The sequence below is a fragment of the Microcebus murinus genome, chromosome 26 (assembly GCF_040939455.1).
Source record: "Microcebus murinus isolate Inina chromosome 26, M.murinus_Inina_mat1.0, whole genome shotgun sequence".
Taxonomy (NCBI): Eukaryota; Metazoa; Chordata; class Mammalia; order Primates; family Cheirogaleidae; genus Microcebus; species Microcebus murinus.
Window position 1 is genome coordinate 14,070,003 of NC_134129.1, and position 18,441 is coordinate 14,088,443.

At 44.2% G+C, this 18,441-nt stretch overlaps 1 protein-coding gene across 2 annotated transcripts in view; it reads right to left on the minus strand.

Annotated features, from left to right (window-relative positions):
* CRACD (capping protein inhibiting regulator of actin dynamics) overlaps positions 1–18,441 on the minus strand; it is a 211,424-nt gene that overhangs the window by 52,618 nt on the left and 140,365 nt on the right. The window lies entirely within an intron of this gene.

Sequence of the window (18,441 nt, forward strand, 5' to 3'; positions counted from 1 at the left end):
CCCATTTAACAGATGTGGAAACTGAGACATGGAGACATGAAATAACAGCCTGTGTCTTGGGAAACGTACCTTTGAAGAGGGTGTCAGAAGTTTTGAAGGAGAAGGAAAGATAGAAGCTTTACACTGTGAATAAAAAAATACCTGCCCATAATGCACACACCTGGCCAGGCGCAGTGGCTCATGCCTGTAATCCTAGCACTCTGGGAGGCCGAGGCGGGAGGATCGCTCAAGGTCAGGAGTTCGAAAATAGCCTGAGCAAGAGCAAGACCCCGTCTCTACTAAAAATAGAAAGAAATTACTTGGCCAACTAATATATATAGAATAAATTAGCTGGGCATGGTGGTGCATGCCTGTAGTCCCAGCTACTTGGGCGGCTGAGGCAGGAGGATCGGTTGAGCCCAGGAGTTGGAGGTTGCTGTGAGCGAGGCTGACGCCACGGCACTTACTCTAGCCTGGGCAACAGAGTGAGACTCTGTCTCAAAAAAATAAATAAATAAATAAAAAAGTACACGCCCACTCCCACCATCCTCCCCAGCTGACTGTTGGCCCCAGGTTCTACTGGCCAGAATCTAGAGGGATCTGAGTATACAAATGAAGTTAACGATGTAACGAGCTGGACATCTCATTTCCTCTGCTGAGCTTCAGTTCTGGCCTTACTGAGACGTCCCAGAAAATTTGATGTGAGGAAGTGGTTCAGACCCCTTGACCCTACACAGTAGCATAAGGCACTGAGAAAGCAGACAGAATGATCACCAATTACAAAAAAGACTACAGTCTGGGATCATTAGTACAGGTGCAAACAGACCTTCAAACTTCAGTAGTTCCCTGATTCCAATGTTGTATTAGATCACATTTAACAGGAAAGGATTTTATAACATATCAGGTGCCTCCTATACATAAGGCACTGTGCTAAGCACACAGTCCTCAAAAAAGAGTTAAATTATTTTCACCGTGTATTATCTAAAAGACAAGAAGTGTGCAACACAACTGAAATCGTATCACTTAAAATGGTTAAACAAACAAAAGCCATGGAGGGTTTGATTTCAGAATGTTTGTATGTTTTTAGTGGTTATTTATTCAGAAGTGAATACAGGCCAGTGATTTTCATGACATCTACTTTGTTTCGGTTCTCATGAGTAAAAATCTCCAAGGGATAATTTTTAAAAATTATAATCAATAGTTTTTGAAGACCATCCAAGAACATCAGACAAGTGTCAAAAGAATGACCTTATATAAGTCCATTTTTAAAAATTTGGATTTAAAAACATTCTATCAAGCACCACAGGTATCATTACATAATTCTATGGCCCTGCAGTCCCCAAGCCCTGGGCCAGGGACCACTACCGCACACAGGAGAGCGGCAAGTGAGCAATCGAAGCCTCATCTGTATTTACAGCCTCTCCCCGTCGCTCCCATCACCGCCTGAGCTCCGCCTCCTGTCCGATCGGCGGTGACATTAGATTCTGCATTAGGCTGGGCTGTATAATTATTTCACGACATATTAATTACAATGTAATAATAACAGAAATAAAGTGCACAGTAAAGGTAATGTGTTTGGATCATCCTGAAACCATCCCTCTGCTGCGCCTCCCCCCCCCCATTGGTCCGTGGAAAAACTGTCTTCCACGAAACCGGTCCCTGGCGCCAAAAAGGTTGGGGACCGCTGCAGTGTGACTGATCTTTGGCACTGACAAATGAAATAAGTTGAGTACTTCCTCTACAACTGTCCACTGCTGAAAATATGTAAAGGATCTGATTTTTAGGTTTGGCAGCATCATAATAAACGGTCAAATAGTGATTTATATTATATTTCCACTTATTTCCAATGTAAAATTCTTTCTTTTTTTTCCTTTAACATCAACTGTCTTTTTCTCAATATCTAACCCCCAAATTTCTAATCAAAGGACGGCAACAAAATTCTAAAAATATCACTTATGACATCATTACCCCTGCCTGGGTCCACAGATCTAGCTTTTAAGCTAAGCAGAGAATTGTAGATTGTGTTAGAGTTTATTGATGGGGGGAAAAATGATCACGGCCGTAGAGTCAAGGTGGCTTTGGTGATGCCCAGTTGAGCTCTGAATGGTGGCAGCTTCCTTATCAAATATCTGTGGCATTGGCCCTATCGTTGGGGGAGACAGAAAGTACACAGGACCTGAAGGAGCTAAATCCAAACACACGGATGCAAAAAAGACAGTCTTGGAGAGGAAACCAGGATATGGAAGCCTGAACTCTGAGAACAGAGGGGACTCCTGCAAGCACAGAGCGTCCTCCTTCAGGTGACCCGTTTACAGAGCCAGGCTGCTTGAGGGACAGCTTGTGACATAGGCACGCTACTGCTCTGTGCTGCTCATTTATGGGCAATAACTGGCATGAGTGAGTATACATGCACCATCCTGGAGGATGGGACAAAGTCCAAGAGTCAGCGAGTGCACTTCTCATGAATGACGGGAACGCTGACTCAGCAATGCCCTGGCTACTACCAGGAAGGTAAAAGAACAGTAAAACCTAACCGGACTCTCCTACCAATCCTTCCTGCCAGGAGTAAAAAACGATTCTAAGTCCTACAAGCACGAATTTCTCTTTGGAGGCTTTCATTAGAAGTCTGCTCCCGGCCGGGCAGTGGCTTCGCCTGTAATCCTAGCACTCTGGGAGGTCAAGGTTGGGTAGATCGTTTGAGCTCAGGAGTTCGAGACCAGCCTGAGTAAGAGCAAGATCCCGTCTCTACTATAAATAGAAAGAAATTAATTTTAATTAAATTAAAATATATAGAAAAAATTAGCCGGGCATGGTGGTGCATGCCTGCAGTCCAAGCTACTCAAGAGGTTGAGGCAGAAGGATCGCTTGAGCCCAGGAGTTTGAGGTTGCTGTGAGCTAGGCTGACGCCACAGCACTCTAGCCCGGGCAACAGAGTGAGACTCTGTCTCAAAAAAAAAAAGAAGTCCACTCCCAAGTCTTAGTATTTGGTGACATCTCAGTTATGAAAAATAATTTCCCCCTTCCTCCATTTCCAAAATTAATAACATTAATACTTCATGTCATAAATGTCCTTAAATGATAAATAAAAATTAACAGTTTATTCTATGATTATTTTATTATTGACGGTAGCACTTAATTTTTTAGGATTAACTTTATGAAAACACTCGGTAATTACATTTAGGCCCTCCCTACATTTAGACAGCAAAACTTAAGTGACATTAATAGGAAATGCAATTTTATAAATTAGGGAAGAGGTTATATTCCTATCTGTCTCCCCATTTTATAGTCTCTAATATAAGATCTCTTATTTCCAAAAAGCAAGTGACGAAACATTTACAGTTCTGTGTCACATGACCATTATGGAAATCTGAGCCTATGTCTATTAATATCCATTAAATAAACTGTTTTACGATCCATTTATGGAGCTGGGGCAGGCAGTGTGAGCAGTCTGTCTCCATAGAATCAACTGGATTAAGTGCATGGTCATCAGTTGCGGCAATTTCTTGACAAATAACACCAACTGCTATTGAGAATATTTTTGTGGTACACAGATGGGTAGTAAAACAGCACTTCTGCAATGCTCATGTGAGATGTTCCAAAACACAACTGCTATATAGGAATAGAGTTTAGCGAAGTATCTGCCAACATTAGAGTATTGGAGACGGCATTTTAGAATCTTACAACACAAAATTTACTTATTGGGTAGCTGGGGAACTGGGAAGAAGGGGGGGAAGGAGAAGGAGAGATATTAATTAGTGCTGGATTTGGTTTTTTCTACTGGCTGCGGTTCTAGTGAAGGGTCAAGTGTGTGGGCCCCAGAGACCGGGTAAGTACCTGAATCCTGATCCCAACTTCTCCGGCATGTGCTAACCAGCCTCTCTAGAAATTTGCCATCTTAAGCTGTAAGAGTGAATTTATAGGAGAAAAAGCAGTGGGCACCATATTTTCTTAATATTTCGGCATTCTTCTTTTGTATTTTTCCATATGAAAGAACCTATACATACATATATACTGCTTCACGGATCATGGTAATTTTCATTTTTTAAGTACTGAATTGAATTAATTTATTTTCATCATCCAATAATTACTTTAGGGCTTTTTTTTTTTCATTTAAAAGAGTGCTCATTATCCATTATTCCATGGGTATAATTGCATACCATCGGATGGCTGCATCATCATAATTACTAGTTTATATAGAAGAGTCTAAAAATTAAAAATCACTGGGCAAGTCAAGCAAATCTGATTCACTTTCCATTTGTCATAAGGATGAAATTCCTACATTTTCATTTCTAAACCTAAAATAATAAAAGCATCCAATTCCCCTGCAGTGGATTTCTATGATATGCTTTCAGATGAGAAACGGAAATTTTCGATGATGGTTCATTTTAAGCATTACAAATGTCTCAGTCTGGAGTTTTTCAGTACATTTGAGAACCCAGGTAAAATGAAGTTAAATATGTTTCTTTACTATAGAACTTTCAGGGTCTTAAATATGCTGCTGTTGGTTTTGTTCTCCAAAGAGCAGAGAAGATACAGTGCTTCCTAAGCTTGTTTGGAAGTCTGGCCTTGGAAGTTTTGTTTAGCCATGGAAACTTGACTTTCTTGACAACCATCATGACTAGGGTTCCTCCGAACACATTTGGGAAACAGTCTTCATTGTTTCTTTCAAACATCGTTGAGTTTCTTTGGGTACCATATATTGTATACACACAAACACACACACACCGCTCTGCTAAAGCCCAGAGCACACTGCCCAGTAGGCATGAGTGAGTTGACCAAAACATTTTGGATTTCATTAGTTAAATAAACTCAATGTAACGTCAGGCCAACTTCTAATTTCCAACATGCATGTAAATACCATATAATAAATTAGGACATGGTATACAGCAATTGCTTGAATCCTATAATTTTTACTAATTTAAGGGGAATTTTGTGGTGTTAACTCTGGAACATCTGAATAGCTTTGAGGAGTAATGGTTAAGTTAAAAAAGATGACTGGACAAAACTCTGTGACACTCTGTGCTATCACAATTTCACCGGACCCCATAATCCTAGTATATTTCAATTACAACAAAGGAGCTGGCAACACGGCGGATGGGCTGTGCACCCCAGTGCCATGTGACAAGATGGGCTGAGACTCTACTTCCAGAGGGAGGGTTGGGGGGGAGGGGGAGAGCATTGTCCAGTGATGAGAGGAAAAAGGAATAGCTTTCTCTTTTTCTGGAGAAAGCATGGAGGGAGGATATTTGCTGCTGTGCTGATTTGAAAATGAAAAGACAGGGCCAGGCTCATGCTTCTCTTCCGCCACACCAGGCACTACGGGCTGCACTGTGTCCCCCCCGAGTTCACATGGTCAAAGTCCTGATGTGACTTTAACCTCAGAAGGTGACTATGTGGAGACAGGGTCTTTAAAGGGTGGTTAAGGTTAAATAAGGTCATTAAGGTGGGCCCTAATCCAATATGACAGGTGCCCTCATAAGAGGAAGAGATACACACACACACACACACACACACACACACAAAACCATGTGAAAACATAGAAGAAGATGGCCATCTACAAGTCAAGGAAAAGGCCTCAGAAGAAACCAATACCGTTGACATCTTGATCTTGGACTCCAGAACCACGAGGAAGCAAATTCGTATTGTTTAAGCCACCCAGCCTGTGGTAGCAAACAATACACCACGCTACAGTCGTACGACATTAAAGCCATCTCCTTAGATCTGCTGTTCTGAAGCTCTGTGCCTTTGCACATCTGCACGTGTTCCTCACCTGGAATGCCTTTCTCCTCTGCCTAGAGAACTTGCAAGCACTGCCCCCAGACACGGTCCGGGTGTCGCAGGCCCTAGAAAGCCCTCCTAAATGAATGACTCCCTCCTCCGTTCTCTGCTTTTGTCACTGCAGTGTGGCAAGGCGTGCGGTGGCCCCGCAGGACGGCTGTTCCCCGTGTGTCCCAGCAACCATGCCTCGTCCGTGTCTGCACCTGCACACGCATCATGGTGCCTGACACCACGCAGATGCTCAAAATACAGATCTACTGCTCCCTACTCTCTCAGGGCCAGATGTGTTTCAGAAATCAGAATTTTTCACATCGTATAAAGGTGTATTCAGATCCTCAAGGAGTCTGCAGCAGCACTTTATAATTAAATGCAGTATTTGGGGAAAACATCAATATTCCCTATTAAGCTTTGCCAACAACTTGGCCGAGCATGGTGGCAAACGCCTGTAATCCTAGCACTCTGGGAGGCCGAGGCGGGCGGATTGCTCGAGGTCAGGAGTTCGAAACCAGCCTGAGCAAGACCCCTGTCTCTACTAAAAGTAGAAAGAAATTAATTGGCCAACTAATATATATAGAAAAAATTTAGCCGGGCACGGTGGTGCATGCCTGTAGTCCCAGCTACTCGGGAGGCTGAGGCAGGAGGATCGCTTGAGCCCGGGAGATTGAGGTTGCTGTGAGCTAGGCTGACGCCACAGCACTCACTCTAGCCTGGGCAACAGAGTGAGACTCTGTCTCAAAAAAAAAAAAAAAATGCTTTGCCAACAACTGAATTTGTGCTAAACTTACAAAGGACTTTAGGGATTTTGAAAGTACAGATAAAGGACAGTCACCTCTTGATGCTATGCAGTCAGTCTCACAATCAACTGGTTCTGAAAATGCAAATTTGTTCCAGCATGACTGATAAATGCTATCTTACCCACAAGACACGAGGTGAATGCAGAAAACTGCCCCCAGCTGAACTGAGCTGTGTAGAAATAAGACAAAACGCGCACACACACATGTGCGTGACCCCAACTATCTTCTGGCTACTTCAGATTGCTCCCTGTGTCGTGAGATACGCCTGCCCGCATGCGGCCTTACAGGTGACTGTCCCGTTTCGGCTGACCCTCTTTCCACCCCGCCCCACAACAGCACAGGAGCTGAAAGTCTGCCGGTGCCCCAGTCCACAGGCAAACTTCAGGGCTTCTTCAAGGTAAAGTGCCACGTTTGTTGTCTTTTTGTATTTCTTAGCCATCTGACATGTGTAAAGCCAGGTCACATTTTTTTGTCGGATTCCTATCCTTTTTTAATATATCGCCAATGTATTTTTGGGTGCAGTACTACACCCCCACTTCCCCTGTGAGCCCTGTGGTTCTCATTTTGTGATTTTGCAAAGTATGTTGATTTTCAGGAACACATGTGCTGCCTTGTAGCAGGGTGGACAGGATGTGCCCAGACAGCATTTCCTGAAATAGGCTCGATTTACCTAAGTCTAGGCAAGGACCTGTCAATTAAAATGACAACAATATGGCTGTTTCTTGACCCCTGCCCCTTTCAATCTCTCAAAACTACGTTGATTGAGGGGTGTACTGGTCGGAACACCCCTTTATGTGTTTCACAACTCACAGGAGAAATCAGACAGCATTCAGAAATAGTAACAGAGGCAGCGATGGTTTTCGCTGTGAAGACTCAGTGTTTGGCCACATTTCTCCCACATACAGGAAGATGTGTGGGTGGTGGCTCCCTTCACTGTCAGCTTCTGCCACTTGAGTTTCAGAGGGTGTTCCGACTTCGAGTGGAAAATCCCGGCAGGGGAGCTGCCTGCTACCCGGCCCTGCATATTTAGTGCAAACTACCTCCGCACAGGATACCTCTACATCGAAGCCGAACACATCAAAATCATGTCAGTGCCACACATTTTACTGAGCATCCGACACCTGTAGGAAAGGTGCTGGGCCTGGCTGGCAACACTGATGGGTGAAACACAACCTTCAGGGACACCTGAGGGCTTCAATTATAGAAACAGGATCGGTAGGAGACAGATAGATAGATATTTCATATATTTATATATATCACATATGATATATTGCAAGGAATTGGCTCACACCAGGTGGGGGCTGGCTAAGCGAGTCTGAAATCTATAAGGCAAGTCGTCAGGAAGAACAGCCTAGAACTCCTGGGCACGGACTGAAGCTGCTGTCCACAGGTGGAACTTCTTCTCTCAGAAAAGCCTCAGCCCTGCTTTTAAAACCTTTCGATTTATTGAACCTGGCCCACCTAGATTATCTTGAATAATCTCCTTTACTTAAAAGTCAACTGACTGTGGACTTTAATTGCATCTATAAAATACCTTCACAGCAACAGTTCGATTAAGCAACATTAGGGTTTGACTAAATAACTGGGGACTACAGCCTAGCCAGGTTGACACATCAAAAAGATCATCACACTCCACCCTTTGTCCACTTGGCACATACCCACGTGTCCTTAAAACTGTATTTCCTCTCCAAATAAAGTCAATACCAAAGTCATATGTGCACTAACATGACACAGTCATCCTACCTACATCTGAAAACAGACTAACCCATTCTTCAAAAGCAGATTCAAAGTCCTTGGGTGACGCTCACACTTCTCCTTTGATATACTGTAACTTAAATACTGAGATATAAAGTTAACTGTTATTATCATATCTTTTTTTATTTTTTTATTATTATTCCAGCATAATATGGGGGCACAAATGTTAACATATCTTATGCTAGATGATAAGAGGAAGGAGAGTGAAGAAAAGTATTTAGTTAATATATATACAGACATATTCATAACTGGATAAGGAAGAAACTATTGCTCAAAACTAATAGCTCAAAACTACTGGAGCTCTTGGCTGGGCGCGGTGGCTCACGCCTGTAGCCACTCCCTAGCACTCTGGGAGGTCAAGGTGGGCGGATCACTCAAGGTCAGGAGTTCCTCGAAACCAGCCTGAGCAAGAGCGAGACCCCTGTCTCTACTAAAAATAGAAAGAAATTAATTGGCCAACTAAAAATGTGTAGAAGAAATGAGCCGGGCATGGTGGCACATGCCTGTAGTCCCAGCTACTTGGGAGGCTTAGGATTTCTTGAGCCCCGGAGTTTGAGGTTGTTGTGAGCTAGGCTGATGCCATGGCACTCTAGACTGGACAACAGAGTGATACTCTCTCAAAAAAAACAAAAACAAAAAACTATTGGAGCTCTTGTTTCTGCAACTAGTCACATGGTGATAGCTGGTGTTTAAACTATCTTCTTCTGCTAAACATTCTATAGTCCCTTTGCCCTCAGCAAGGATCTCAGCTGGTTGCGGTTCTTTGGTTGGTGGAATGACCCAAACCTACATTCCTGGGAAATCTGGGCTATTAGCTGGCCTGCATTGGGTTGTTGTGGTTTTCCATTGCCCTTAATCATAGGACATGAAAGTACAAAAAGATGCCCTAAGGCAGTGGTCCCCAACCTTTCTGGCACCAGGGGCTGGTTCCACAGAAGACAATTTTTCCACGGATGGGGTGGGGTGGGGGAGATGGTTTCTGGATGATTCGAGTGCATCACATTTGTTGTGCACCTTATTTCTATTATCATTACATTATAACATATAATGAAAAAATCATACAACTCACCATAATGCAGAATCTAATGCTGCCACTGATCTGACAGGTGGTGGAGCTTAAGCAGCGATGGGACCAACAGGGAGCAGCTGTAGATACAGATGAAGTTTCACTCACCTGCCTGCTGCTTACCTGCTGTGCAGCCTAGTTCCTAACAGGCCAGGGAACTCCGGGCCTCAAGCGATCCTCCTTCCTCTGCCTCCCAAAGTGCTAGGATTACAGGTGTGAGCCATCACACCTGGCCTGATTTTTTTTAAATAAAATATCCAGTGTCTCCATTTGGTGCCCTTTCAACCTTGAACAGTTAATAGCTCCAAAGACTCTGTGTCTTCACGTTGATACCTTCATTAAATTGAGAGCTGAATGGTGCCAATAAGCCAGAAGTGAGCCCCCCAAAATATAATGTTCAATGAGGACTGTTGAGGAGAGGGCACTTAGTAACTTCTGTGGCTGTCCCTGGTTTAACTGCAAATGAGCTAAGTGGTTAGACAGCTGGAAATCATGTGAAAAATTTTAGTAACTATTAATAATACAGACTAAATGAAGGTTAATAGTTACAAACTTTAGAATGATTTGATTAATATTTTTTTTTTAACCTAGGGGCAGGTGCAATCTTAGTTCCTGCCATATAAAAGGCAAGTTTAAGGTCAAATTCTCAAACCATGCTTGAGCATGTAAAAATTCTTAGAGATACAGGGCAGTAGTCACTAGTTCTATAATGTAAGCATCAGTTCTTGATAAGTTTAGCAGCAATGCTAGACGGTGCCCATGGGAAGTGAACTAGGGTCAAAGTGACACTAATATGTTTCTTAGACCCGTTAGGTAAAGAGCTTGTTTACTTATTGAATGGATGAGAACCATGAAGTATGGACCCAAGGATGAAACTCTTAGTGTCAGGTGGTCTAGAAAAGGGATAAGAAGTCACCTTGTCCTCTACCTGTGGGTAGAGCTACAATGATGTCTTTCCTGAGAACAGAAAAACAAAAAACAAAAGCCTCTTTTAAAAGACTTTCAAATGGAATTCTACAGGCTACCTCAGGATTCCAGACAGTCCTGTCTGGCTATTCTTCCTTGATCCCAAGCTCATTCTCTTGCACTGGCACGAAGTTTATTTCTTTGGACTCCTTACTCTGCGCTCACTGGAGATCACTAAGCATGGACGAAGCAGCCCGGTGAGAACCACTGCCCTCCAGCCACGCTTGTCTTTCCCAGATGAAATCTCGGACCACAGCTCACACAGGTAATAGGTTCCCCCTGGCATCGTCCTACTCCGGGGAGACAAAGACACAACTGCTGCCTGTTCTGTAGAATCTTTCAATTAATTTGTACACCAGATCTTCCAATTCTGAGCTTCAAAGAGTCGATGATTTCATTCCCACCCCATCTTGGATGTGTTAGTGTCACTAGTGAACACTGGTTCATGATGTAAGAGAAAAAAACCCAGAGTTGTCTTTTGTCCTTTTACGGTTGGGAACCGCTTCTATGACACCATCTGGGTGCTACGGTGACGGGTGTCTTAGAAATGCACACGTTGGCTGCACGGCTTTCCACTGTCCAGAGCCTCAAGGGGGGCCGCAGGCGCCCCACGGCTAGCATCAGGAATCCTCACAAAGGTCTCTTCTCAAACACACACGTTATGGCTCAAATTTCTGTTACCTAAATGCAGCCCCTTTGGGTAAATCTTGCTGTGTCTTTTGGTTTTATTTTGTTGCTTTGGTTTGTTTGCTTTTGCTTTTAGCGTCTCTGAGTCCACGAACTGTGGCTAAAAGTATAACACTTTTGTTTACTCTTTCTCAACGACGAGGAGAAACCCTCTTTACTTCAAGAGGCAGTGAACGGGCCGGGTGCTGTGGCTCACGCCTGTAATCCTAGCTCTTGGGAGGCCGAGGCGGGCGGATTGCTCAAGGTCAGGAGTTCGAAACCAGCCTGAGCAAGAGTGAGACCCCATCTCTACTATAAATAGAAAGAAATTAATTGGCCAACTGATATATATATAAAAAATTAGCCGGGCATGGTGGTGCATGCCTGTAGTCCCAGCTACCCGGGAGGCTGAGGCAGTAGGATCACTCGAGCCCAGGAGTTGGAGGTTGCTGTGAGCTAGGCTGACGCCACGGCACTCACTCTAGCCTGGGCAACAAAGCGAGACTCTGTCTCAAAAAAAAAAAAAAAAAAGAGGCAGTGAACGGGGGAAACGAGTCCCCAGGTCTCGGTGATCTGGGGTTGGCCACCTCTGCGATATAACCGCTTTTTGGAACCTTGATTCCCACTTCCATAAAATGAGGCGGCTGAACTATAGACTCTGTCTACGGTCCCTCCCAGCTCTAAATTCTATGAACTGTGTCTTTAAAAAGCTAGGTACATTTAGAATACATCTGGCTTATAAAACTTAGAACTTCATAAATTATATATTAATTATATTCATTATGTTTTCTCCATTCCTGGTTTGTCTCCAAATTATGCTGGTATGTTACCATTATGCTAATTTGGTAAGATAAATGGCCTTTGGGGTCTGGCAGAGGCAATAACACAGTCTGCAAGTTGTTAAAGAGAGCCAAGTCATTTCACGTCACCTCTTTATGTCAAGACCCAGGTCCCGGCCGGGCGCTGTGGCTCACGCCTGTAATCCTAGCTCTTGGGAGGCCGAGGCGGGCGGATTGCTCAAGGTCAGGAGTTCAAAACCAGCCTGAGCAAGAGCGAGACCCCGTCTCTACTATAAATAGAAAGAAATTAATTGGCCAACTGATATATATATAAAAAATTAGCCGGGCATGGTGGCGCATGCCTGTAGTCCCAGCTACCCGGGAGGCTGAGGCAGAAGGATCACTCGAGCCCAGGAGATTGAGGTTGCTGTGAGCTAGGCTGACGCCACGGCACTCACTCTAGCCTGGGCAACAAAGTGAGACTCTGTCTCAAAAAAAAAAAAAAAAAAAAAAAAAAAAGACCCAGGTCCCTACTCCTAGGAATGAACATGCAGATGGAGAAGGAACAGTGTCACAGTCCTGGAATTCAGGGTCTGACCTAGTCAGGCTTCTGAGAAGACTAACCTGTGAACCTCTAATGCTGGGTAAAATATGTGGACCTGCCTTCAGACACACGCCTAAGGTATCAGGGACGAAAGCAGCCACTCAGGATTCCTTCTGAGTCCCGAGGTTCTACTCTCAAGGGCAAAGTCAGATGGGACTAGGACAGCCACGGACCTATGGGCCAATGATACAAAGAGACAGGTTTAGTCACTGATCAATTCTGCCCCAGCATATCCAGATTATGCTAACCTGCATTTGCCTGTTTTTCTTGGTTTCTTGTATATTCGAGAACATGCACCTTGCCTGGACTCCTGCTCTCCCCAATAACCCTACAATTTAGGACTGCACGTTAAATTCAGCACCCGTGTTATTGAGTGCTACCCCCGCAAGAGCCGTGTTTCCACTGTGTTTAGCGCAGATCTGGGACTGTGCCCAGCCAATGTGTACTGACTGCAGTCTGACGGCGCACAGAGCACTGAGCTAGCACTAGCACAACACAGGAATTCTTGGGGTCCAGATGCCGGTGAACACACAAAAACTTAGGAGGAGAGTATGTTGCCTTTCAAAATTCACAAAGTTTTCCCAATTCTGGCCTCCCGAGAGGAAAAGCTGGAGCCTTGCTAGGGAAGAAAATCCTTGTTTGCAGATGATGATGGGGTTCTCTCTACCCGGGAGTCCAAAGAGCTTGGTGGTAGTGGCGATGGTCTGATGGGGGTTGTGTGTACAGGGGTGAGCTGAAAAGGCGGTGTAAAGTCTTCCTTTGAGGACATGTGAAGCCCAGGGAAATGAGGTGGTTTGGGGACTAAGGAGAATCCTAAAGCCAGTGTTCTTCAAATAGTGGGTGACAGCCCATTTAGTAGACCTAGCAATCAATTTACTGGGTCACGATCAACATTCCTTTAACGTTAGTTAGGTAGAACAGAGGAGAAGAGAATAGAATACAAAATAGGGTGAGTACTATTTCATAGCACTTTTGTTTCCAGTATATATGTGTATTTGTGTATATGTGTATGTATACACAACTTTATACATGCATATGTTCTGATATAAAACATATTTCTCACTCTGGATCAAGCAAAAAAAATATTTGAGAAACACCCATCAAGAAAAATGACCACACTTCCCCAGTAAGTTGGGCTTTTAGATGCAAGAGTCAACAACTATTAATCTGCACTCCACTGCACGTGTGGCAGTCGCTCTGGCCAACTGAGGATGAGAAAGCCTCGCGTGTGAAAACAGCCGAGAGCTGCCAAAGCGGATTAGACAAGCCCTCTGACATGGCCAAAGCCAGAGCTGATGTCCGTACTGCTGAGATCTTGACTTTGGCTTTGATCATTTTGCATCTCAAGCCCCAAAACTCTATCAGAGTTGAACAAAATCTTCCACTGCTTTATGAAAGCAAGAAGAAAGCTTTATTAAACCTTAGTGGCTGCCGAGCTTAGTTTTGGGCACAACTCAAAAACCCATAATTTGGGGCATAACTTTAAGAAAGGATTGTGCTTTACTTTTTGCATATGCTTAATCTTCAATATAAAATTTCTGCCTGGGTTCAAGGAAATCAAATCTGCACACACCAAATACATTTCTGCAGAAGTGCATCATTGACATTTTTTTGAGTGCCTTTCAAATAACAGTTTCAAGGAATTAGGAGTGACAGTGAAGTCACTACTTGATTTTCACGTCAGACTAGGGAAGTTAAGCTGGCTGAAGAAGGTTAGATGCCAAGTGAGGAAAGAAACCAGGTCTCTAACTCTGAGCCTGAAGTCCAGACACTTGACCAGGCAGGTACTCAATAGCCGAAGTATTTATGTAGCACCAAGGTAGTAGGTGAAAGATGGAAGGAGACTATTCTGGAACCATTAACTGGAAGTACTGTAATCATCCTCCTTCACACACTGATGTGGGAAATTTTAGAACCTGTTACTAACTCCCAGAAGCTGCACAGGATGCAGACACGAATGCATTCAAGGAATCTTTAGACACATTCATTAATGAAAAATTCCCAGTGGTTACTCAGGACAGTTAAAGATATTTCAAAATATGTTTGTAATTAAATGAACTTGGTTGCAGAGGGAGCAAATGCTATTTTTTTCCCCTTAAATAATAATACCAGTGAACTCTATTAAACGTTAGCCATGTGCCAGGCTTTGAGTTTTACATGTAATATCTCACAACTGCTCTGTGAGGTATTATTTTCCACATTTTATGGATGAGGAAACAGAGGCTCAGGACTAGGTGAAATAATTCGCCCAATGTTACAGCTAATCACTAGCAGTGCTGAGATCCAAACCAATTCTGTCTAATTCCAAATGCCATGCTCTTAACCATTTTGCTGCATTCCAAAAATGTGTCTTAAAAACAAAACAAATAAACAAAAACCCCAAAAATGTGTCTTGCAGACATGACTGGATTGAGAGGTCATTCTGCAAGCTCTGATGAGCTCTGGAGTCAGACATTGGGTTTGAGTCTCAATTCTCTTACTAGCCTTGAGACATTAGGCAAGTTGCATAACCTCTTAATGTTTCTGTTCTCTTGTCTGTAAAATAGTAGTAATACTATTAACAGTCCATCCCTATTGCCTTGTAAGGATTAGATACTGCATATAAAGCATCCAGCAGAATGTCCAGCAGGTAATAAGTACCCAAAAATTATTAGCGGTTAGAGTGCTAGCTAGCATGAGAAATCTGTTTAATTAATTAATGGGTATGTCTTGACTTGTTGAACCACCTTCGAGTGGTCTACAAGCATTAAACAGGCATGTATACAATTTAAAATCAGAGTTCAAAGAACCATGAGACAAGGCATTTTCCTTTTTTCTAAGAGGGCCAGAAACCAACCTATCTCCTAATACTGGCACAAAACTCAGCAAGTGTGGTGCAAGGCTGTGGGGCAAAGCGCAAATAGACATGTTCAGAGAAGTATCATCCCCCCTCCAAAGTGATCCAAGAGGTTTTTGTGGAGACGGAGGCTTTGGCAGTCTCTGAAAGAACCGCCAGGATGGGTGCCTGGCATTTTGGTAAAATATAGTGCCTCCAAATAATGTATCATCTGAATTGCATCATAACCTTTTTTTTTTTTTTAATGTATGCTTATGTTCTCTCTCCAAGCAGACTGCAAGAACCATGAGAGCAGGGTTCATGTCCTCTGTTTCCTTGTACCCCTTATGTGACCTAATAATTGTGGCAGGAGCAAAGTAAGCACTTAGTAAACACACCCCAGCTAGGTTGTAGTTCTAGCTCAGCAAAAGTGAGCAGATTAATTCCTAAAAGTTTAAAACACAGAGTCTCCCACGTACGAGCAACTCCAGGTCCCTCAAATGTGCATTTTTTTCCCCTGACTCGGGACAAGAGTTATTTTGAGAAATATTTTCTAATCACTTGAATGACAGGAGCGCTCTGAACACAAATCGCACTGTGCCATCTTCTCAACGCTCCTGACTCTCCAGTGAGGAACAAATAGCGCTGCGGGCTTGTCTGCAAGGAGCCTGCATGCGGACGATAAACTGAGTGTTCTCTAATGGGATCCCACAGCCCCACTACTGGGAAGATTAATTCCACCTTCTGGCACTACCGTGATGTTTTATGCATTTCCTCGGATGTGCCATACAGAATCCTCAGCCTTGCAGAATCCGCTCTCCCAGGTGATTTATCTTGATAAAATGCCGTGGCGTGCTGTGCGCACGAGGCATCCCATACAGATCCACTCCCGGGCTTCACAGTAGGGTTCTCTGAGCGCTTTCCTCTCCCGCTCATTAACTGGAAGGTTGCCAGCTACAGTGAGAGAGGAAAGGAAAGATCCCTTATGCAACTCTGAAAGCCAGCCTGGGCTTTTCTTGAGAGTCCTGAGTTGCCATCAGCTGCCACTCAACAACTGGCAGATCACACAGCTGGAAAATAGCTAATATATTGTCAATTACTCACAGCACAGGAAACAAAGCCAGGGCAAGAAAAGACCATCAGGAGAATAATGCTGCATGGTTATAGGGCTGATCCAGCAAGAGAGACTCAAGGCATGCAGACGGCCGAGAACACTTACCCTGCCTGAGGACATTTATCCTGCCTGCCGGGTGTTTTTGCAGCCGCTGCCTGTCCTGCTTAGCAGCCCACTGGTCCCGGGCCCACAGTGCGCATGCGTGGAATGTGCACCGCACTCTCCAACGGTCTGGGGGACAGTGAACTGGCCCCCTGTTTAAAAAGTTTGAGGACCCCTGCTCAAGAGAGTTAAAAGAGACTGTCCACACCTGGGCCCTAATTCTTTGATTATGAAGGAGAAAGAGACACACAGTGAGCAAAAGGGTCTCGTGCCACGGCGGCTTCTCCCACAACCCCCATGACAGAGGACGTCACGGAGCACAAAGTGTGGGTTACAGGCAACTCCCTTGTGCTGGCGACAATGCAACCCTTTCGCTCACATTCAACACAGCGTATCAAAATGCAGGTAAGCGGGGATGACTTACAGAGGGCCAACTAAGAACGGGCTCCTACTTTTTAAGGTACATGGGTACTGGTACTCAGTAATACCAGCACTAGTACTAACACTTAGTACTAGTACTAACTTAGTACCTAAGTAATACCAATAATAATGGTGTTGGGGGGTACACCATTGTAGGAAACTGTTGCCACAGGGACAGGAAGCTGGGAGCGTACCCTAACATCACTAGGGTGACTGTGGGAGCCCAACCCTCCCTCCAACTTTCCTCATGCCAGAGGGCAGCACAGAGCTCTCCCCTCACATCCCACACACTTACCGCCTGGGCTGACTGAGGCCTAAAGTTTCCAATCAAGTCCGACACACGGCACTGGGGGAGTGCGCACGCCCCACGTGAGGACTCGGTAGGGCGTGTGGTGTGCCACAGTAACCACTTCCGCAGTAGGAGTCAGGCTGGGTACAGGTACTGTTGTTGGGTTGGCTTCTGACATAGTTCCAATTCCAGTAGGGAGGAAACAGCCAATGGAGTAGCCAAGCCAGGATTCTGGCCTTGACAGTTGCTCTGAGAAATGCCGCGTGAGGCAGCGTAACTGCCCTCCATGTTACTGTGTGTGCGCCCTCCTGACCCTAAAGTTAGTATGTGTCACCCAACTTCATCTGCATTCACCTTCCACACATGGCCCTGGGGGAAGATATGTGATCTTTTCACTAAAAGATATCAATGAGAAAGAAAGGGAGATGAAAGGAAAGAGACGGGATACTTTGGTTCCATCCAGCATTTTTTTTAGTTTCAGGGGACAGAAAAATGGCATCTCAAGGAAATTTCATTTTCCCCATATCTGACAAAATAAAGTGAGATCCAGCCGAGAGCTCGGGCCAGCAGGTCGGGGCTGGCACTCACGGCCCACGCACACTGCAGGCCTTGGCCAGTGCCTCCCGCCTTCCTCTACCCAGGGCCAATGCCGGACGCTGCTGCTTGGCAAAACACACCAAGGCATGGGACATATCATAGCCTGTATTTTGCCTGAATCTTATTTAAAAGAAGAGAGGGAAAAAAAGCAATTAGATATTGCCTAGGAAAAGAAAATTTGTTTATATACCAATGACCTTGAGTGCAAATTATTTGTTACTTTAACCAAACGTTAGAAGTTTGATTTTTACTTCACTTCTATGAAGGGCAACAGGAGAGCGAGTGTTTGAGAGATACTACAGGCACCAGGGTGCCATTAAGCATTCTGCTCTTAGTGTCTATCTGACCTCGGGAAACACTCTGTCTCAGCCCAAGCACTCACTCATCTCATGCCGCCAGTGTTACAACTGGAGCTTGATTTGCTGAAGTCAAACAGCGCAAAAACCCTTAGAAAAAGTCTGCTCTAGCATTTCTGGAAGATTAATTAAATGAAAAATCAGTGCAGAAAATGGAAAATTACTATTGTCATTCTACATTAAAGGGAGATGACGAAAACACAACTGAAAGTACTGAAAGCTTTAGTTCAGAAAATCCGTAAACGTGTCTGCATCTGTTTGGTTTTGGTGGTTGTTTTGTTTTGGTTTTGGCATGTGATGAAATACATAATAGGTATTAGAGCCAGGGAGATTTTCGGGAAGTCTGAGATTATTCTATGTA